At 48.4% G+C, this 22,683-nt stretch overlaps 1 protein-coding gene and 1 long non-coding RNA gene across 2 annotated transcripts in view; one reads left to right on the plus strand and one right to left on the minus strand.

The window, feature by feature from the left end:
- Positions 1-22,683, plus strand: part of LOC144585017 (uncharacterized) — a 231,824-nt gene that overhangs the window by 89,877 nt on the left and 119,264 nt on the right. The window lies entirely within an intron of this gene.
- LOC144584961 (uncharacterized) lies at positions 839-7,113 on the minus strand. Its single transcript, XR_013539461.1, has 2 exons — positions 6,541-7,113; positions 839-1,534 (listed from the first exon to the last, which is right to left on the minus strand). It is a non-coding gene; the product is annotated as an uncharacterized LOC144584961 (long non-coding RNA).

A 22,683-nucleotide genomic window follows, 5' to 3' on the forward strand; every position in this document is an offset into this window, starting at 1 on the left:
GGCATCAAATGTTAGAGAAACCGGGCCATTAGACTTGCGCATTTGCCTGTCAATGATGCTTCCATATCCTGATTTCCCTGCCCTCATCTCTATCCATATCCTTTCTGGCTCTTTTGTGGGGTCATAGCAAATAGGAGGTTTGTCCTTTTCGTAGCACACCTTGTAATTTATATTGTTAAAGCTGCACTCTTTGATATTCCCGAGACACTGGTAGGCTGATTTATACTCAAGAGTCTGTGTCTCCTTTCTTCCTTGCCGGGTTTGTGTGATGCACGGGCAGGTAGCTCCACTAACCTGGGTAATAACACCTAACAATGTGATTATGATGGGGATTAGTTTACCCTTTCCCTTGGTTCTCCCGACCAGTCTTCCAATGATACCGCTCCATGACACTAGGGGCACGGCCCTCACAGGTACTGGTACAGAGGATTCCAATCCTCTTCGGCTGGATCGGGCTCGGGTGGACAGCAAGGGCTTACCTTCCGACACTTCCAGCACGTCTCGTGGTGCACCGAAGATGCGTTGCGGATCCATCCTCTGGGGATGGTCACTGCTCCTGCAGGTTCTGTTTCACACGGTTTCCACCAATAACTTGCTGCCTCGGCGTCTACAGCCCACAAGCTCTCCACCCACAGTCCAGTTTGATATCCCGTGTATTATACGTACCACCTAGTGTCAGGGTCCTCGTCAAATTTGCTAAGTCGGGCACACCAGTTGAAAGGGCAAAAATGACAGTACAATAGACAAAGGGGTTCAAATGGGTCTAGTCCAAGCAGGGGATCTCTCAAGTTTCTTATATCATTCCCACTGTTTAGGGTGCCACCAGGGGTAGAAAGGATTAGGGTTTTCAAAGTATTCTTCGGGGTCCTCACTATCTGAGTCGAATCCACTATTGCTCTTACCACGGTGGGAATCAGTTTCTTCCCCTTCCTCTAATTCAGGTTCCAAATACTCAGGGACTCGTTTTGTGGTTAATGGGCAGCCTCTGCAAAATTTAGTGTGCCACCAGCGGGGGTCCCACAAGCTCTCCACCTCCTTGTGAACAAACCCCTTTGCAGCTCCTTTAGGTCCTGTTTCTACCAGCACAGCCTCGTTCTTGATGGAAAATCCCAAAAACACAACCCAACCTATATTAGTGTCAACATCTAAACCCACATCCCACTTATCCACGTCCCTGCTTAATGATCTACGTGTCAGCTGGATCTCAAAGAAAGGACATGGTTTGTCACAGATTTTTCTCAAAGGCATAATAGGTTACACTTTTCTTTTTAACACCAATTTTAGTCTCTCTCCCGATGCCACAGCTTCCCACTGTCCTTCGGGATTTGCAGAGTGTTTTGCCCTAGTGTGGTGCATCCAACCAGCTTCCTCAGTTCGGATGGCAGTCTCTGTTGTCAACAGTATCTGATATGGTCCAGACCACTTGGGAGTTAACGGTTCAGTTTTCCATGCTTTAATGTAGGCCCAGTCACCGGGTTGAAATGAATGCACCGGGGTCTCCAGGGGTGTCCTTTGGGTAGAAATGCCTTTCTCTCTGTTGGTTGATAAAATGGAGAATAGTGCCAGCAAGTGTTTTCTAATAAAAGCATCTTTGAACATATCCAAATTAGGGTCTATTCTCCTAGGACTTACATCCCATATGCTCATTCCCATACAAACTCTCGAAGGGAGATAACCCAGTTACTTGGCTAGGCTTAGTTCTGAGAGAATACAAGGCCAGAGGCAACACCCTCGTCCAGGGCAACTGAGTTTGCTGCATTAGTTTTATAACCTGATTCTTTAGACTTTGATTCATTCTTTCCGTTTTTCCTGAACTTTGCAGGTGCCAGGGGGTATGTAATTTCCACTTGATCCCCAATGTCTCCATCACCTGTTGCAGTACCTTTTGGGTGAAGTGGGACCCCCTATCGCTATCTATGGACCCTATAATCCCATATCTAGGGATAATTTGTTCCAATATTAACTTGCAGACAACATTTGCTGTTGCTCTAGAAGTAGGGTATGCCTCTACCCATCCTGTAAGTTGGTCCGTAATGACCAAACAGTGTTTCAAGGTTCCCATTCTTGGCATGTCGATAAAATCACACTGAATGTTTTCGAATGGGTGAACTGCCAAAGGTTTCCCCCCCCCTCGCTCTTTCTTGGGTTATTCTTGTTAACTCGTTGACATGGAATGCAGTGTGCTAAGATGGTGTTTGCGTGAGACCAGACTTTCTTCCCCACATATCGCTGTGAGAATGCACTAGTCATGGCTTTAGTTCCCCAATGCCCCCCCTCATGTAGGGCTTTCAACACTTCTCTTACAACCCCTTTGGGGAGCCACTGTCTGCCATCCTTCAAAGTTAACACTCCGTTTTTCATTACTGCTCCTTGCTGCTCCACTAGTTCCAACTCCTTCTGGTTGTATCTATAAGGGGGTGCCGGTTCTTGCCCTAGCGGAATTAGTGCTGCCTGTAAAGCTGTTTGCAGTTCTTTATCGGCTGCCTTTTTTGCCAGTTCATCTGCCAACCTATTCCCTACTGCTTCAGGGCTGTTTCCCTTCTGATGGCCCGCCACATGTATTATGGCCACCTGGGCGGGAAGACTCAGAGCCTCTAAAGTTTCCGCTATAAGCTTATGATGGGCTAGGTTCTTCCCTTGTGAAGTTAACAATCCTCTTTCACACCACAGTTTTCCATATACATGTGCCACTCCGCTAGTATATTTTGAATCCATCCAAATATTTACCGTCTCATCTTTTGAAATCTCTAGGGCCCTTTTTACTGCATATAGCTCAGCTGTCTGTGCTGACATACCGGGAGGGAGGGGGCCCAATTCCACTTCCAACCCTCCGTCCTCCACTATTGCATACCCAGTTTTCCTTTTTCCATCCATCACCCTGGAGGACCCATCCGTATACAGGTTTCTACCTCCCTCAATAGGTTCTTCCTGTAAGTCTTCTCTGTACTTGGTTTGGAGGTCTGTAACTGCCACGCAGTCATGTTCTCCTTTGAATTCCAAACAAACTTTTTCTGAAAGGCCCTTGGCCGGACTGCAATGATCGGTGGTGGTCAACAGTAGATCTGGTTTTTCTAACAAAATAGCTTCTATCTGCATAAGTCTACTGTCGGTCATCCACTGCCTTGCTGTATGAGTCAAGATTGTCCTAAGCTGGTGTGGTGAATGGAGTATGATTACCTCAAAGGGGTATAATTTGCGCACCACCTTTACCATTGAGGCGGCAGTGGCACAGGCTTGCAAGCAAGCTGGCCACCCCAGGACCACCGGGTCCAGATGCTTAGAAAAATACCCAATCGCTTGGTATCTCCCAGCCTTCTTTTGGGCCAATACCCCCTTCGCCACACCACTTCCTATGGTGACAAACAGGTGACTCGGCTTCTTGGGGTCTGATAGACCTAGTGCTGGGGCCGAGGCCAAAATTCTCTTCAGTTTTTCCAATAGCTGATAATCAGGCCTTTCTAGGACCAACACCTCCGGTTGATCCCCTGTTAATTTCTTCAAGAATGGTTGAACTAACTCTGAAAATCCCTCTATCCATTGTCTACAGAAATTTAGTGTCCCCAATAGGCTTCACAGTTGTCTCTTGGTTTTGGGCATTTCCAGGGCTTGGATGCCTTCAGTTCTCTTCGGGTTAATGTACTTCTTCCCTCCTTTCAATATCAATCCCAGATACTTTACTTCTGCCTCACAAAACTGAAGTTTCTCCTTTGACACTCTAAGGCCTTGTTGCCCTAGGAAATTGAGCAAACCAATGCTAGCTTTCCTTACCAACTTTCCTTCTGATGCGCTCAATAACAGATCATCCACATATTGGGTAAGCAACACTCCAGGAGGTGGTGCCCAGTTTTGGAGTATTTCTTCCAGGATTTCCCTAAAAATCGTTGGAGATTCTACATAACCTTGCGCAAGGACTCGCCACTGCCACCTCATGAGTTTTCCTGTATCTGGGTGTGGCCATTGGAATGCAAATATCGGCCGGGATACTGGATCAACCGGCACACAAAAGGACGCTGATTTTAAATCAATTACAGTATACCAGGTGTGCGAATCAGGGATCCTTTTCAATATGGTATGTGGATCTGGGACAATGGGGGCCCTGGGGATAACCACTTTGTTCACTTCCCTCAAATCCTGCACCATTCTCCAAGTCCCGTTTGGTTTTCTTACTGGCAGGATGGGGGTGCAATAAGGGGAATCACTGGGTTCTATTAGACCGTCATCCAATAACTCTTTCACTACTGGCCTAAGACCTTCCTCAGCTTCGGGCCGGATGGGATACTGAGGACGATACACGGGCACTTCGGTTTTTAAATTCATTTTCACGGGGTGGATTACCTGGATTACCTGGCTTGGCCCACACTATTGAATTTACTTCTCGTTCATCTGCCTCCCGGAGAGCTGCTAGGGTAACCTTACACACTTGGTCCTTTAAAGTGATCACTAGGCCCATTTTTCCCATTAAGTCCCGTCCTAACAAATTTATTCCTGACTCGGGGGTCCACAAAAAATCATGCATCAGTTGTCCATGCTGCCATGCGTACAAGTTCCTCAGTTTCCTTCCCTTTCCTCTGTGGGCATTCTCTCTTCCAGTGGCCGGACTGGCCACAGGCCGCGCAGACATCCCGGGGCAGGGTCTCCTCTGCCCCTGTTGGCTTGCCCCTCTTCCCTGAGCTCCCCAGTTTGCCTGCCTGTCTCCCTGATTTCCATATCCTCCTCTTCCTCTAGCCCTACTGCCTCTCCAGCCACCTTGTCCTTGTCCAGACCATGGCGGTCTGGAGGAACTCCTTCCCTGTTCCTTCTGGGTCAACACTTGGTTGACCGTTTGGACCATCAATTTCACCTTCTTTTTCTCTTTCTCATCCTCTCGCCTCAGCATCACTCTCTGAGCTTCCGTTAATAGTTCCCCTATGGGCTTTACCAGCATACCATCAAACTTTTGTAGCTTTATTTTAATGTCAGGGCAACTTCCAGCTACAAACTGGAGCTTTAAGATTTGTTCATTGGTGGGTTGGTCTGGGTCTAGCCCGGTATATTGTCGCATGTTTTTCCGTAACCTTTCCAAATATACAGGGCTCTCATCTTTGCCCTGAGGTTGCCCAAATGCTTTGGTGACGCTTATATTTTTAGGAATTATATTCTCAAATGCCAATAACATATATTTCCTAAATTCGTCACATTTTTCCCTTCCTTCTAGCGTCTGGATATTCCAATCCGCAGGGGTCCGCTCATGGAACGCGGCTGTTTCTTCAGCGTCTGTCCGCTGCCCATTTCCGTCCTTCCACAGTTGCTGAGCCTTGATCAAGGCTTGGTTGGTATATGTTACCCCAGCCAATTGTTGGGAAATATGCAAGAATTCCGACGGGGTATAAACAGACGTCCCTAAGGCATCTCCCATTCCTTGAACAAATCCCAAGGGGTCCTCACTCAATTGGGGTAGCTGTTGTTTAATTATTCTTAGGTCCGTGCTAGTCAGGGGAACCTCCACGTAGCCAATTCCGTCCCCCATAGGGACCTGTCGAAGGGGTAACATTTTAGTAGCACCCCCTCCCCCTTCAGCTTCAGGATTTTTCTTTTGAGTGCTGGCCGATCCCCACCTTTCCTGATCTTTGAGTAATTCTCTTAGCTCTTTATTCGGCCTATCTATCCTATCTTCTACCCCTTTGAAAGAGGGTGCAAGTGCCCTTGAGGGACTCGGGTAAGCGACTGTACTGGCCTCGGATAGTCGTTCTTCTTCATCGCCTAACCCTCTCTCTCCACCCTCCCGACGTTCACCAACCGTCCCATCATCCTGATCCTCGTATCTTGGAGGGGGATCTAAAGGACCTTGGGCTGGCGCTAAGGGTGGGGCGGTCAGTGGAGGCTGACTCAAAAACTCAAGGGGGTTGAACTTCGACATCTCGCTGCCCTGAAGCTTTTCTTCTACTAGGGTTCTTCTTACGGCCAATCGAACCCCACCACAAGTTTTTATGACAAACCACATCGACGAATCCACATACGCGGAACACGGGGGATGATTTACATACTCATCATCCACTCTTTTAATATCTTCAAACATGCATGACCCGAATTTTGGCCACCTTGGGTCGATGTCAAGCTGTGGCCAAACCTCTGTGCACATCCTAACCATCTCACCCGGGGTTTCAAAATCTTGCACCTTTACCTGTTCCCAATGGAGGAGCAGTCTCACCAACGGACTGTTCCCCGGGATTCCTAACTCATCTTTCCCTCGACAAGTCTGGGCGTCCCCAACGGAATCCCCCTTTTCCTTTTGGCCCCCACTGGACCGTTTCTTACCCTTAGACGTCTGATTGCCCATCCTGCGGGAAGACAAAACACAAAGGGATCAGGGAGGTTTGTGAAAGGTAAGGGGTCCTTTCAACACAGACACACACAAAAAAAGGTTTCAGACTTCAAACACGCAGCCTGACTCCAGGCGCCGGAACTTCCAACGGTCACCACGAAGAACTGCAGGCTCAATCACTCATTCACAATCACTCTGACAACGCCCGCCCCAATAACCACAGTTCAATATTTCAATACCACGATTACCCAGGCGCTGTCTCACCCGTCCTCCTCACGTTCGTGTCTCACTGTGAGTTCTTGAGACTGTGTAGCCGGGACGCCAGGCGGGAAACGGCCGTCGAAAACAAGACGGGGGCCCTCCGGTTCTCCGCAAGGCTGCCGCCGTTCTCCACAGCCTCAACGGACTTGAGCCTGACCCCAAAAGGGGCTTCTATTATCCCACTTCTGACACCAATCTGTTAATCAGAATTCAAGACCCTTATGAATTCCCCCCAACAGAAATGGACAGAGACACGAAGGCTACAAAGTGGAGGCTATTTATTATTCGCTGCTGCAGAAAGCGGAGAGAAAGCAAGCCAAGCCATGCAGAGCGTTGGTTTCTCTGGGGAACAAAGGAAGAGTACACATTATATAGGCTGTCCGTCCGGGCGGTCCGTTACGGCTCACAAACTTACTACAATTTCATTAAGTTGCAAAACATTCTATTTCTACTGAACAGCCTCGCTTTTACGGAGTCTGCATTTTCTTTTTACCCTAAGTCAGCTATATCTTATCGGCTCAGGCTACTCAGGAATTTAATTATAACACACACACTCCTTAGCGAATGAGTTAAACTCTCATCACTCAGCTCTGGAAATTAATTTACAAGCTATGCACAAATGGCCCCTTACTCCCTTTTTCCCTTTAGTGAAGAAGTCAAACTCTCAGCAATTTTCTACTCACAGGTGTATAAAGATTTGCCTGAGCCCTTCCATAAAGTGATTTGTAAGGCTAACTCTGGAGATTTGATTATGGATTGCCTAGCAATCATTCTGGTTTCATTAAATATCCCAAAATGCCTCAGGTTTCTTCCAGAGGCCTCAGAAATCCTGAAACTCAAATCTTTTTCCACTAGAGAGGTGTGTGAGGCTGGGAGTACCTCCAAAGGCACTCCACAGTGTTTACTGTCTGTCTCTAACAGCAGAAAGACTGAGAAAGAATGGACAAATCTTGTGGGAGAGTTCCAGGAGCTGCATTTAGAGTCACAAACACCGGAGTGCATCCTTTTGGTGGGAAAGGAAACAGATATGAAGGAAATGAAAGGAGGAGGGAAGTTAGTTCAAAGGTGGAGGAGGAAGAAGTTTGTTGGGTGCAGGAGGAAAGAATCGAAAAGGAAGAGGGTTTAGTGGAAATAATAGAAGACGGCCCTGGATGGAGGAATGGGTGGAATTCAAAGTACCAAGAATTTGTTCAGAGAAGGAGTGAAAAGACAAACATATAGAAAGCCACCTAAGAGAGTCTCAAAGGAGAGAACAACAGAGATGTACAGAGAAACTTGGGAGACCCTGTGGGGCCAGTCCCTTCCGACTGAGATTGAGGCAGAATCCGGGCAAAAAGATTTGGGAGCCACAGGTGGGCTGGGTTCTCCACCCCCAGCAGTGATGTTTTGTTTTTGCTCGTTCCATCATTAAAACGTCTAGACTGGACGGAATCCTCAGCCCTTTTTGCCAACAGGAAACAGTCAATTGTGCTGTGTATGAAACAAGACAAAGCGCCATTCCACAGGCTGGTCAGGAATCTAGTTCACAGGCCTTACATCTAGGCCAGTTCAGTCCACCTGTCCAGAGACCTTTTCCCCAGGGTACCCTTTTGACCTAAAAGTTGCACATGATCAACACATGCATGAATGGATTTGCCAAGGGCTTGCAACGTACCAGGAACCTCATTTCAGGGATTTTCCCACAGGAAACACTTGTAGTCCAGGTAAAGGTAGGAGATCAAGTTTAGGAAGAGGGTGAAACGGGCTGTCTGGAATCACGAGGTCACCATCCGTTGCTTTTTTTCTTTCTTTAGCTACCCTAAACAACAAGGACAGAAAGAAAACCTAGCTGCCCAAATGGGAATCCAGCACCATTTTGCTAAAAATGCTGTAGGTGGAAGTGAAATTGATCTGAGGAAGCTCTTGAAAATCAATACTGGGGAACCCATACAGAAGTCCCTAATGATAGGTGATCATTTTGTTAATTGCCATAATGTTCTTACATTGTGAATCTTCTAATGAGCAAGGACTTTCAATATTTGAATTGCATACAGTGGCAGCATGTGACTAATCTTTGGAAAAGCAGATGCAGATTCCAGTTTGTCTCCTAATTCGATGTGGCTGAAATGGAGGACTAAACAATGCTGGGCGTCACTCACCAGGAAGTGCCCGTGTCCTTTCCTCTCATGGCCTGAGCTTGGCATGAGTGGCACCATTTTGAATGGAGCAGAATATTTTCCTAGAAAGCTCCTGAGTCTGTTAATTTGCATTATTATAAAGGATTGGTTGAAAACTAATGGTAAATGTAGAGAACTTACTAAGTACGAACGATTTCTGTCATCACATGAAGATATGCAAGATACAATGTTGAAAGGAATAGTAAGTAAAATATATAATATAATTTTGGAACAAGAGGAAAAAGAATGGGAAATAGAAGATTTAAAATTAATTTGGGAAAATGATTTAAAAACAGAAATTAAAATAGAGGATTGGACAAAAATGTGGAGGATGAGAGCGTTAAGATTAATGTCAACAAGAATAAAGGAATTTTTTTAAAAAAATTGTCTAAGGTGGTATTTGACTCCTGTAAAATTGAATATAATAAATCCAACATACCCCAAAGCATGTTGGAAATGTGATGAGGAAATTGATACATATTTTCATATGTGGTGGGAATGTAAAATGGTTAAGAAATTTTGGGAATTGATTTTTAAAGAAATGTGTGATATATTTGGTAAAGATATTGATTTTAATGCCAAAATTGCTTTATTGTCAATTTTTGATAACACAGATTTGGACCATCAGTCGAAAGAATTAACCACTAATTTTATGACAGGTGCTAGAATATTAATAGCTAGATTTTGGAAAGACAAGAATGATATTAAAATTGAAGACTGGTATTGTGAAGTATGGGACATAGCATTAAATGATAAATTGACTATGGAACTTAAAATAAAAAGAGGGGAAATAAGTTGTAACAATTTCTATGATATTTGGGGTAAATTTGTGGAATTTGTGTTAGTGACAGGAAGGGGGAAAGCCTCTAAAGAATACTCAATACAATTTTGGAGAGGTAATATGTAAAAAAAATTAAAAAAAATAATTATAGTAAATAGAGTCCCGTGGGTATGGGGTGCACGTTAGAATTTAGTTTATAATAAGCACTATTACATGTATGTTTTTGTATTTTTGATGTTATGTATGTGTTTTTTTCCTGTGTTTTTTGTATAAAATAAGATTTAATTTTTAAAAAGAGTCTGTTAATTTGCAAATGCTTGCCATGCCTTTCCTCTCTTTCCCAAAGAATTGAAAAAAAAGAATTGAGTGACTAATGGTCACCTGTTATTTCTCCCCTCCTGCTCCTTTCTTTGCCGCCAACCCCACCACCTTCTCTTCTTCCCCACCGAAGACCCCTTGCCAGAATTCCTGGCCTCTTTGCAGAGATCGGGGGGGGGGAGGAGGGAAGGGACCCCCTTTTTATGGGAGGAAAGGCCTCCTCCAAGGACGTTGGCTAAAGTTCAAGTCTGAATCTTTGGTACAGTTTGGAGTCCCTATTTAAAAAGAAGCTTTTTTTCCCTCAGAAAAAGGGGAGAGGTTTGGGTGGGTAGTTGACCCCAAGTCATTGGGAAAGAACCCCCCCCCCCAAAAAAACCTGGTCCAGTTTGACTGGAGTCACTGGTGCTTCTCCACAGTGAGTTCCCTCTCCACTCCTGGCCTCCTTTCTGGGGGGGGGCTTTCCCCCCCCAAACTCCTAGATGTCAATGCCCCCCCCCAAAGCCCAGGGCTGGCCCACGTCTCCTTCGTACCACAACTCTCCTGCCCAGCCTCGTCCCTGGGGGAGAGGGATTTGTTCTCTTGCCCCATTCAAACGTGTGGGGAAAGAGGAGACGGTTGGGACCGGAGGAAAAGCCCCGCCCTGTTGAACTTCTGCCTGTCACGGAAGCCTTTAGAAGGGCAGGGTGTGGACAGGAGGACACACAGGTAAGAGGCGGGCACGAGTGAACCCCTGAACCCCACGGAGAACAACAGCGCATTCCCCCCCCCCCCGTTTCTTTCTCTTTCTCTCTCTCTCCCCTGAGGGAGGAATTTTTCAAAAATGAGCGGTTACTAAAACTCGCCCAACCGCCTTCCTGAGGCGAGACGTTCTGGCCGCCTTCTCCACTGCGCAGGCGCCACAGCCCCTCCCCCGCCCCACTCCGAGTCCGTCTGCAGCCTCTGGCTCCGCCCAGGGAAGAACAATGGGGACCCAATGAGAACGCGGTCCTCCTGCGTGTCACCCGTTGCTGGGCTCAAGCAATTCCGCGTCCCCCTGCGTTATTATGCCGTCCATGAAGGGGGTTGCCCGGCAACCCAGCGACGGTCAGGGGAGAGATTCTGGCTCCGCCCAGAGTACAATGGAGGCCCAATGAGAGCTCGCTCCTCCTCCTGCTCCTTTCGCGTCACCTGTCTCCGAGCGGAAGCCCCTCCCTCTGGAAGGCCTGGAGGGCTGGCTGGGCAAAAAAAAACCATTTCCCCCTCACCCCCTTTCTTCCCCGTCGAGTGGCGGACAGGCTGCCCTCCAAGCCCCCCACCCACCGCTCGTCTCTGCGCACGCGCGATATCCCCTCCCTGGCTGCTCGGCTCACAATCCCTCCCGCGCATGCGCTCCTCTTCCCCCCACAAAGGGGGCGTGGGTTAGCCAGTGGGAGGGGCGCCGTGGCGCGTGCGCAGTAGAGAAGGCGGCCAGAACGTCTCCCCTCAGGAAGGCGGTTGGGGGAGTTTTAGTGGCCTTTATGGTAAGCAGCCCCCCCCCGGTCCACGAGAGGATGGGGGTGGGGGGGGCTGAGCTTTCCCCAACAGGTTTCAGGATCGCGGGCAAGGGGTTTTTCTAGGAGGAGCGGGAGGCTTAAAACGTCCCTTCGAGGTAGAGCCTGTCAGAGGGAGGAGGAGGCGGCGGAGGGGACCCCACCCCCACCCCCAGGTTGTGGGTGCCCCCCCTCCCGGGGGGCAGGGACTCTCCCTGGCTGAGCGCCTCCAGGCTGAGAGAGCCCTGTTTATCCAGTGGAAGCCAAGGCAATGCTTTCCCCCCCTCTGGGTCTCCTCGAGAGGGAGGCGGAGGGGGGATTCAGAGGGGAGGAGGGGGACCTCTGGGGCCCGGGTCTCACCCCCCTCAAACCCCCCCGTTTTTTTTTTAAACCAGCGCTTCCACTCAGAAAGAAAGAAGCTCTCTCTGGGCAAAATGGTGGGGGGGTTGGCCTGTGTGCGAGAGAAGGTTTGAGGAGTAACGAGAACGCCCCCCCCACCCTCCACCCGTCTCTCTTTCCGAGTTTACAACCTCAGTGTGAATTAATGGCTCCGCTCCGTTTTACCGAAAGGGCATCCCTCCGGCTCTGCCAGGAAGGCCAAAAAGGCGCGCTCTTCCCCCCCCCGTCTTTCCCCCCCACCTCCACCACATGCTTATGGGCTTCTCTCTCTGGGCAGAATATCCCCCCCCCTCGCTCTCTCTATACTGTATATATTTGGGGCGGAGTTAGTTCGACGCCCCTCCTTTCCGCCCATATATTATTATATATAGAAAAATCAAACGTTAAAGGTGAGGGCAGAAAAAACCCTCCCTTGGCAAAGAAAGCGCCTTTTCAGAGGAGGCTTCAAACGGGGAGCCTTCAAAGGGGAGGGAGAGCCTCTCCCCCCCCCCCCGCTCGCCTCAGTTCCCCTCCTGAGGGGAAATAGTGACCAACCCCCCCCACGAGGCCTTTTGCTTCTTCTGCGTGGGGGGAGGGGGTGTCTGTCTTCAGGGGAGGGAGGGGGGCTGCTTTGGGGGGGAAGAGGAGTCCAGATCCCCCTCCGAGCAAGGCAGCTATGGGGGTGGGGGTCAGTCCCAGGTTTTCCTGCATGTCAATACCCCCCCCCACCAAAAAATCACAACTTCTCCCGGTGGGTTTCAAAGGGGAAGGTGAGAAAGGGGCCTGGCTCTCTCCCCACCCCCAACTCCAGCCGAAACCTCAAGGGACCCCCAAGGGAAGGGGGGGAAACCCGACCTGAACATTCCCCCCCTCCGATTGAAAAGTTATTTTTAGCCTGCAAGTCTTTGGGGGGGGGAAGCGAGCCTGATGAGGTTGGAAGGAGGAGGAGGACAAAGGGGGGCTGCAAAAGGCGGGGAGCAAGGGGGTGATGGTGGGGTACCAGAAATGAGGTTTGCAGGTTAGGGGGCTGATCTCCTGGGGGGAGGAGAGAGGGAGGGAGGGAGGGAGACCAGGACGTTGCATATGTGGAGGGGGGGCAGAGACAGAGAGGGAGTCATTTCCCAAAAAAAGGGAAAGGGAACCGAGATGGCAAATCTCCCCCCCCAAACACACCCACACACCCTCCCTCCCTTCGGTCAAGGCTGGCCTTTCCCTTCTTCTGGGTCCCCTCCAACAAAGGAACAAAGAAGCCAAGGCGAACGAAGGAAGGAAGGGCCTCTGGGGCCCCGATCCCAGGCTGTGGATGGAGAGGCTCAGCATCCGGTGGGGGGGCCAAGGCAGTGTCCAGCCTGGGAGATGGGAAGGAGTTGAGATCATGACAGGACAGATGAGGAACCGGGCGGGCGAGACGTGTCAGGAAAGGCTCTTTGAAACAAGCCTTTTCGTGTTGGGGGGGGGAGTTCTTTCCACCTCCCTCGGGGTCTGCCAAACTTCAGTCCCTGTGAGAGTCGGTCCGTTTCGGGTGGCGACTCTTTCTGCAACTGGCTAGCACATTTTGGGGGGAGAAATGACAGAACGAGGCTATTCTGGTGAAGAGATACCCTTCCAGGTCACCAGAGTTGTTCATTTTGCATTCTGACGGGACGATTTCTGTAGCTAAAAGGAAGCCGCGGCCATTCATTTCTGAACCCGAGTCGCTGCCTGTTTCTGTCAGCCTTTAGGCCGGATGAAGGAAAGGATGAAGGAAAGGGAGGCCAACCTCCGGAAAGCTGATTTCTCCAACGCCCATCTGCTCTGTGGCCCTTTTGTGTGGGAGGTGCTATTTCTTCTTTTTTAAACCAGCGTTTCCACACACTCTGTCCGTTTGCCTTTTAAAACCCATACGACTGTTTTAAACATTCTGGGCAGCCTTAGGACCTCTGACCAGGAGAAAAGGGGGCTACCAATGAGAATTCCTAAATTCTGAAGGAAGAAACATGTATGTTTGCTTAGCCTGGTTGCCTCGGCATGACAAAGAAATCAAAAGCCTAAAGGCTGCACAGAAAGTTTAAAAACAGGAAAATTGTTGAGCTGGAGAAGTTGAGCTCCTTGCCTTCAAAACATGCTGAAGGGACTGATGGGCAGCCGGAGCCTGATGAAGAATTGAACTCAGGTTGTAAACTCCGAAAGTGGGGTGGGGTGGGGGGAAGGGAGAGCTGCCTGCTCAGGCAGAGGTTTCTGCCTCTGAGCCCGGCCATGTTCCCCTGGATGTTTCTGTTGGGAAACAAAAAAGTGACCCCTCTCTCTGCCGTCTCAAAGGGACCCGGCTGACTCTGGTTTGCCTTCCTCCCCAGTGAAACCTCTCAGGTCGTCTTGGGCCGCAAAGGGACTTTCATTTTCATATGGGGCATTTGCGCAGGAATCCCGTTTGGATTTGGAACAAAAGCATCAGCTTGTCGTCTCAAAGCCTTACCAAGAAAAGGTGTTTACAATGTCCGGAAAAACATTTCACCCGTGAACTTTGGTCTAGAATGTCAAATTCCACCAAAGAGCGAACTACCTGGAAAACCTAACCATCCCAAAATACCGGCAGGCCTTTTCAGGAGCTAGATTTAACTGCCTTCCATCTGCAGTTTTAGAGGGATGTTACCGAATGAAAATCGACCATGCCCCTGTAATGATAAAGACATTTAAATAGAGCACGTCTTTTTTCATATGCAGTTTTACAGGGATGATTTATGGGGAGGGACAGAGAGGGAGGGTCAAAATACCAACCTTGGAGGCAGGAAGCTTCGCAAGGTTCTCCTCCATGCATGTGTGTGTGTGAGCGTGCAGGGAATCTTTGTTTCTCCTGTTCATAGAGACCTCCCTTTTCCTTTTTTGCTTTCCTTCTTTCCTTGGGGGGGGGTTCCAAAGGGAACGAGAGGCAGCAAGTCTCCGGGTGACTCCCCCAGGCCTTCCTTTGCCAATGCTTGGCTGGGAAGCCTTTTGGATTCCCTTTCAGGTGCGAGGGGGGCATCCAGGAGGCGGCGGCGGCGATGCCCCACCCCATCGGTGTGGGTGTTTGTGGGTGGGTATGTCAAGGTTGGTCAGGGACTTTCTTACGAGGAGCTCCTGCCTCCCTGGACACAGTGCCAAAGCCTTACCGAGAAAAGGTTTTTCGCTTTAGCCCACGCTGCTGCTTTTTCTGGCCACCTTCGCCTCCAAAGGACCTTGAATAGAATTACTATTCATTTCTACTGGCCCAGTGTTTCAAAATCAGTCAGACGTAATTCTCACAGCTGTCCTCTTTGTCAGAAAATTGGACAGGTGATTCACGTTACTGAAGCTGAACTTCGGAGTATGCCTGTTATTTTCAAACCTTTTAAACAAAGGTGGGACTTTGTGGGACCTTTTCCACCTAGTAAGACTCTTTTCTCCTTCCCGCTTCCAGTGGCCTTTGAGGAGGTGACCCCGTATTGACCCCAACAAGAGCGTGGGATCTTCTGGATTGAGGCTTGAGATCTCTGTGCGAGGACCTCCTGCTGGAGATTTCTGGGAACGACATCTCCCCAGGTAACTTAATTTTTTAAAAAAATGTCTAGTACATACACAAAGCAATAGCCATTCCCATTACTTACTCCCTCCTCCCACCCCACTCTCTGTCCCATTGCAGACGTGGGATATAAGAGGTTCAAAACATGCTCTTAAAATGTTCACATTTCAACCTGGCTCTCGATGCCCCCAAATGTAAGAGCCTCAGAGGCTGATACTAGCTTTGCTACTCCTCAATATCTATGAAAGGTTCTCCCTCCTCAATAAATACATTAATGGAGCTTTTGTTCCTTTGGCTGCCTGAAGGTTTTTTTGGTAATTTTTCCTCTAGTGTGATATTCTGGCCGTCTAACACATAGCTTGTAAAAGGTGTATAAAGTAGATTTCCCTGAGCACTTCCGTAAAGTGATTTGTAAGGCTAACTCTGGAGATTTGATTACGGATTACCTAGCAATCATTCCGGTTTCATTAAATATCCCAAAATGCCTCAGGTTTCTTCCAGAGCCCTCAGAAATCCTGAAACTAACCTCGTTTTCCACTAGAGACGTGCGTTAGAAATCATAACTTCACTGGTGCGAGATGCCGCTTCTGGCGTCTACCTGTCCTCTTAGAACTGCTGAGCGGGAAGGGACCCTCTGGATCATCGACTCCAGCCCCGTGTCATGGAGGCTCCATTAACTCTCTCCAGCACTTTATTTCCCGGGCATTTTCTTTCATTTCCACCTGGTCGAGACTCCCTTCAATGGAGCCTTTTGAACCATGATGGCCCGGTCCCACTTCCAGATCTCAACACCCCATTTGTGTTCCCTCACCACACCCGGTCTGTCCTTACAGGTAGGCTGTGGAAAGGCTTGTTATTTCCCTCAGGCGACCCCTCCATTTTGGCACTAAATGACAACGGACGCGTTTTCAAAAACTTAACATCAGAACTTTTACTTTCTCCAACTTCCACCAGCACATCTTCAAATGATAACAAAGGTTCCAACAACGACAACGTGCGTTCTTTAACAAGATTTAAACTTTGGTTAATGTCCCATTGGTTTAGTGATGTGGCTCCCCATACGGTTCCTTGGGCGCCAGTTGAGGGCTTGGGAGACTCCTCACTGCACAAATCGTCCCACAACATCTGTGGCGGACCCAGCCTTTTTCATCAGGGCCTTCTGGGAATGATGATGTTGTGTTCTCCCTTGCCCTTTGTAATTCACTTTCCCTAGGGGCCACGATCACATCCCACTCTCTCACCGTTATTTTCTGAGGTACTCCTCGAGGATCAGGAGGGTTGGGCAATAAACCGCCCACTTTTAGATTCGGAAAGTCTCTCACTAATCCTTGAAATCTGACTTTCTCGAATGCTCTCCTTCTTTCCTCTCTTTTTCTCTCCTCATAAGCCTTCACTACTGAACTGAACCATACGACCCCCTCCTCATCTCTATATTCCTCCCCAACTGTCACTTCTGACTCCTCCCACTCCCCTTCAGCTAAGCACACCTCTAACTTCCCTTCCCCCTCCTCTCCTGTCTCCTCCTTTCCCTCTTCTTTCCTGTTTTCATTGCTAGCTCGTTGTTTCTTTTCGTTGTCATTGTCTTTCATTCTGATTTCTGTGGACGGCACACTTCTACTTTTTACACCTTCACAGAGGCCTGTTTCTAAATCCACTAGGCAAGAGTATACTGTCCTTATATATTTTGTTAATGAATTTTTTCTAGGAGAACAATAGTTTTTGTTTACATAGTGGACAGAGCTAAGAGTCCTGTCTCCATCCGGCCTCAAAGAAGGTATGATAGATAGATAGAGTAAACTTGGGTCTAGATGGGTGGGGTATAAATTTAAGGAATAAATAATAATTAATAAATAATAAGATACAGTGGTGCCTCACATAGCGATCGCTCGCTTTAGCGATGAAATCACTTTGTGGCGTATTTTTTGCAATCACAAAAGCGATCGCTTTGCGATGGTCCCTATGGGGTATTTTCGCTTTGCGATGATCGCAGGGAAGCGATCATCGCAAAGCCCCCATTTTCACACAGCTGATCAGCGGTTTCAAAATGGCCACTGGGTAAACAAAATGGCCACCTGCTGTTTTTTGGGATGGATTCCTCGCTTTAGAGGCACCAGATATGGCAGCGCTATGGAGGATCTTCGCTTAAAGGTGAGTTTTAAGCTCATAGGAACGCATTAATCATGTTTTAATGCGTTTCTATGGGCTTTTTTATTTCGCTTAGCGATGTTTTCGTTTAGCAGCGATTTTTTGGAACGAATTAACATCGCTAAGTTAGACACCACTGTAGATAGCTAAAACCTTTATTGGCACAAGTAAAAATTGGACATAGTCATGGTGGTTCATTCGGTGACTACATATGTAGGCATCAAGAGGGGAGAAAAGTGTTAGACATCCTTAGAAGGACAACGGTTCGTCTTCTAACAATAGAATCAAGGAAGTCTGCGACTCTTTCTACTGTGTCAGTCATTTCGGCCGTCAGCATAGAGTGAATTGTATCCAGATCTGACCTCCTTTCCAGCTTTAATAAAATTGGGGCTATTAACCTTGGTCGGCTGATTGAGTGAAGTGGGCAGTGCAAAAAACAAGGGTTTCCAGCACCCCCGGTTCATATGGCTGGTGCCTTTCAGAATAGGGAACTGCATTAGATCTGCCATATAATATAGCAGTAGGCATGGCATTGCATGACAATGCTGTGACAACGCTGGGAGCAGCCCCTCCTTTTCCACTCCTCTACCACTTTCATAGCTCTACGTTCTCTCCCCCTCCCTTCCCTCCAGGATGGAGACTAAAATTTATTGATTCTGCCCGGACACAATGAGAGAGAGAGAGAGAGAAGAACCCCCTGTAATATGTGTTTTTAAAGCTATTTCTGTGTTTGTTAGAATGGGTTTTGTAGTCATAAGATTGTCTTTATAGCGTCCATATTGATTTTAGGTCTGTGTCTGTAGTAAGGAAATTTTACATGCTGTTTTCAACTGCATAGTTCTCCGTCTTATCTAGTTGCTAAGAGTTGCTGGAGAGCTGAGGAATTTGTAGTCATAACAAACCCTTGCACCTGCAAAACTCCCATGGGAAAGTTAGGCGGGACAAGATACTTGTTGCTTGTTCCTAATTGGTCACCCTGAGGAGGAAGAAGGAGGGGGAAGAGTTGTAAAATGGAGTTTGACTGAGAAAGACAGGAGGAGAAGAGAGAGACATGCAGTTTTCCCAAAATGGATTATAACTTTTGAATGGAGCCTATTGGCCAACATGGACTTTTGGATACAACTGGATCTAACCTTTCCTGATGGACTATGGAGACACTGGATACGTAAGAAAGACAACGCCTATGCATTATTCTAGCTTAGTATGTTTTTCTTGTGTTATTTTTCTTAGCTGGAGTTTGTGGGGTGGTCTATCTGACTTGAGATGGAAATGTTACTTACTGAATTACTTTGCTATAATCTGAATTCTGTTTAGAACTATATTTCTTAATAAAAGCAATAATGTTTAAGATGGCATGCATTGGTCTCTTGTACAAACTAGCCTAACTAATTGGCCACGAATATTTTGCTACCACATAGAGCCCAGATTTTACTTGAATGTTAACTCATGGATTGTCTGTGTTTCTTGCTTTTTCTTAACAAAGGGGATGGACTTGAGGAAAGAGATTCAGTGCAGGGCCTGGCTGGAATTTGGGCTTATCTTAGCCACATAAGGACTGACTGAATTTCTGGAATCTCTCTATCTCCGGCTCCCCTAAATCTCCTTGGAGACGGGGGTAGCTTAGTGGCGCTTGGTTGGGAGGTGGGGGGGATAGGAGGGGTCCACAGAGAAATGGGGCTTGGAGTAGGGAGAAGATAGAGGATCGGCCAGGAGGGAGGGATGTGGATGATGATGATGATGATATTTCATTTCTATGACAGCCAAGGCTGCTGCTGCTGCCCCTGCAAGGGAGGGAAGTTCCCAGCACGCGAAACAGGCCCTGACCTGAACCCTGACCGTTGATCCCCCCCCGCTCTTCCCAACCAGAGCAATGGTGACAGGAGAGCCCTTGGCAAGAGGGGCTGCCCGATTCTTACACTGGGAAAAGAGTGTTTGTGCGCATGCACGCACGCGTGTGTCACTTGCACAGAGTAACACAGCCAGCCCTTCTGCAAGGCTTAAACGTGCAGAGAGAGTCTTGGGGGGCGCCTCCCTTCCTTCCTTCAGCGGGGAGGCTTTCTCGTCTCCTCCCCCCTTCCTTCTCCCCCTCCTCGGACTAGCAGGTCTTGATTGCAGGAAAACACAATTGTTTTAACCCATAGGTCAGATTTAATAAGAGGAGTTCACGGCTATTCGCGGCCTCCTCCTCCTCCTCTTCCTCTCTCGGGAGGGGGGACGTGGCTCAGATTCAGGCCAGAAAAGCTTCCTGGCCCTTCTGTCCTCCGAGGGAGGGAAGGGTCTCCTCCTCCTCCAAGAAGGCTGCCCAGAGGGGCAGCCCTTGCCTAGACCTCCTCCTTTGGCCCCTCCAGATCCAGCCAACAGAAAGCAAAGGACACCCGTCGGGTTATATATATATTTCCCCCCCCCAGGAGGAGAGTGTGGAAGGATTTGGCAGAACGGGGGTGGTGGTGGAAGAGATAAAGACACACGTGTGTCCTTTTTCTGCCCCCCTTCAAGGTTCTGCCCCTTCTGCTCCTCCTTACTCTCCCCTGCTTTCTTGTGGGGCCTCCCCCCGCCCCTCCTTCCTTTCCGGAAAAAAAGCAAAATGCAGAGCTATTAAAGGGGGAAGACGAGATGCATTATTGAAGGGTGGGGTTTTTTTGCAAGGTGGTGGATTAAGGGGTAAAAAGGGGTTGCAGAGAGATACATTTTTTAAAAAAACAGCCTCCCCCCGCTAACCCCAGAGATCTTAGAATCAGCTCAGTCTGCTCTGCACAAAGATCTTGTGGGGGGGAGGCGCCTCTTTGTTTTTTTCCCTGCCCTCCTCTTCCTCCTTGCATGGGGGTTAAATTGGGAGGCGGGCCATCAGGAAGTCAGGGATGGGTTTTTCTTATGGGGAGGGAGAATTGGCTATCATCCATGTCACTCATCACATTCATATTCGTTAGCTGATTTGCATGAACCGCCGAAGCCTCTGTGCTGCAGGGTCAGAAGACCAGCAGTCATAAGATCGAATCCACGTGACGGAGTGAGCTGCTGTCACTTTGTCCCAGCTCCTTGCCAACCTAGCAGTTCGAAAGCATGTAAATGCAAGTAGATAAATAGGTACAGTGGGGTCTTGACTTACGTACTTAATCCGTATTGGAAGGCAGTTCTCAGGTCGAAAAGTTCATAAATCGAATCTTCATTTCCCATAGGAATGCATTGAAAACCATTTAATCCGTATCTGCTCTTTTCATCCATAGAAACTAATGGGTAGCTGCTATTCCACCTTCTGCCACTAGAGGGGGATATTTTTTCTTTTTTTTCCTTTTAACCTAAGATGACTTAGCTTTAAAAAAAGGGAAAAAAGAGTTTGTAACTCGAATCTAAGTTCGCAAGTCGAGTCCATATATTCCTATGAGAGCGGTTCGTAAGTTGAAACGTTCGTATGTCAAGCCGTTCGTAAGTCGAGATCCCACTGTACCACCTTGGTAGGAAGGTAAACCTGGCCACGTGACAATGGAAACTGTCTTCGGACAAGCTGGCTCTATGGCTTGAAAAATGGGATGAGCACCACCCCCTGGAGTTGGACACGACTGGACTAAAAATGTCAAGGGGAACCTTTACCTTTATGAGAGGGCTGGAGAGGTGGCATCTGCAGCTACCTGAGGATTGGCGGGAGGAGGAGGAGTCAGATCGGGAGCAGAGTGAGTGAGTCAAAAGGGGAGGTCAGTCTGTGGTCCTTAGAGAGTGTGGCAAAGTTAGGGGTTAAGAGTGCGGAACTTATAGAGAGCTAAAAGAGTTAAGAGTGAAACAAATTATTAATAATCTAATGAATTCATTAAAGTCTGTGAAGAACCCGTTTAAGCCAACTGTAATCCATAAACCTCTGTTGTTCAACTTTATCCTCAGCTTGGACCTCAATCTTTCTAATTAAAGGGTGTTGACAGAGGTCAGCGGGTGGCAGCGAGATCAAGGACGTGTGAGCTCTGTGTTGGGTGAAACAAGCAGGGGCCACGTGAGTAAACGTCACAGTTATCTAACACTGCCTCTCTGAACATGTGCAGAGTGTTCTTATTGTTTTAGCCCAATCCTGCTGGGCTCCACCCTGCGTTAACTGCTGTGGGTTAGACGCTGCTTGGCGTGGGGCCTCTCCCGAATGTTTCCTTCCTTCTTTTGGGATCCAGGAGGGTGAACTGAAGAAGCCGTTCCTGCGTGCAGGGTTCTTTCGGAGAGGGAAAGGTGGGAGAGATCCTTTTTCCCGACCAGCCTGGAGGCAACCCCAGGTGGGGTTGTCTCCAGGCATTCAAGAGGAAATGGAGCATCCAAGGGGTTTTCCTGAGTCCTGCGTTCTGGCCATCTTTTAGTTCCCCAGACCCTACAAATCCCAGGTTCCAGAGGTGGAGTTTACTGGGAGGGCCTCTGGTGCCCCATCCCCGGTCTGGAAAAGGGCCTCCCACCAAGTTGCGACTTTGAAGAAATACCCCACAATCAAAACCTTTCCTCCAATTTGCTAGTTTGGTGGAAGGCTCGGGGGGGCGGGGGGACTCTCAGTGTATGCCAATATCTGGGTTTGTCCTGAGTTAACTTTCTCAATGTTCCCTTCAGTGTCCGATTAAACCATTCCACTTGCCCATTTGCTTGGGGATGATAAATGGAATCCTTTGGTTGCTTCACCCCTTACAATTTCCACATCGGTTCAAAGATCCATAAAGTGAGATCCTTGGTCAGGGAAGACCTCTTGAGGGAAACCTGTTCTCAAAAATCTCCCTATTCTGTAGAAAAGCCTGTCCAGGAGGGGCCTCGGTGTTCATGGCCCTGCTGGGGGTGGCCTTCACTGGAGCGAACCGGCCTTGGGGACGTGATTGGCAGCCTTCCTCCACCTCCTTCCTCCTTGTTTGGCCAAAAGAACCGCCGTTTTCCTCTGGCCAGGATTTTCTGTACAGGTGGGTCCTGCTCGGGGTAGATGATGAGCCAATTGAAGCACCACCCTCTGTAACCTATGGGGTAAAACCATTTGTCCTTCTTCTGCACACACATTCTGACTTTACTACCCTGTATCGGATCTCATCCCTCAATTCAATCTTTTGCTCTATTTACGTAGTCCCTTTGGGTCCCACTTTGCCTCTGATATCCTCCAGTTCTGAATCCTCTCGCTGCCAGTTTCGTAATTGTTCTCATGAAATGTGCAACACCCCTTCTTCTGGTGTCGTTTCCTCCACCTCCCCAGTTCGTCCTTCTGCTGCAGTTTTAGCCACGTCTTCTCTTCCCGGCCAGTCTCTCCCCAAGAACAATTCTCCTTCTAATCCTGGGACTACCCTGTTCTCCAAGTCTTTCTCTTGTCCCTGATAATTTTTAAT

This window comes from Pogona vitticeps, chromosome W (assembly GCF_051106095.1).
Source record: "Pogona vitticeps strain Pit_001003342236 chromosome W, PviZW2.1, whole genome shotgun sequence".
Lineage (NCBI taxonomy): Eukaryota > Metazoa > Chordata > Lepidosauria > Squamata > Agamidae > Pogona > Pogona vitticeps.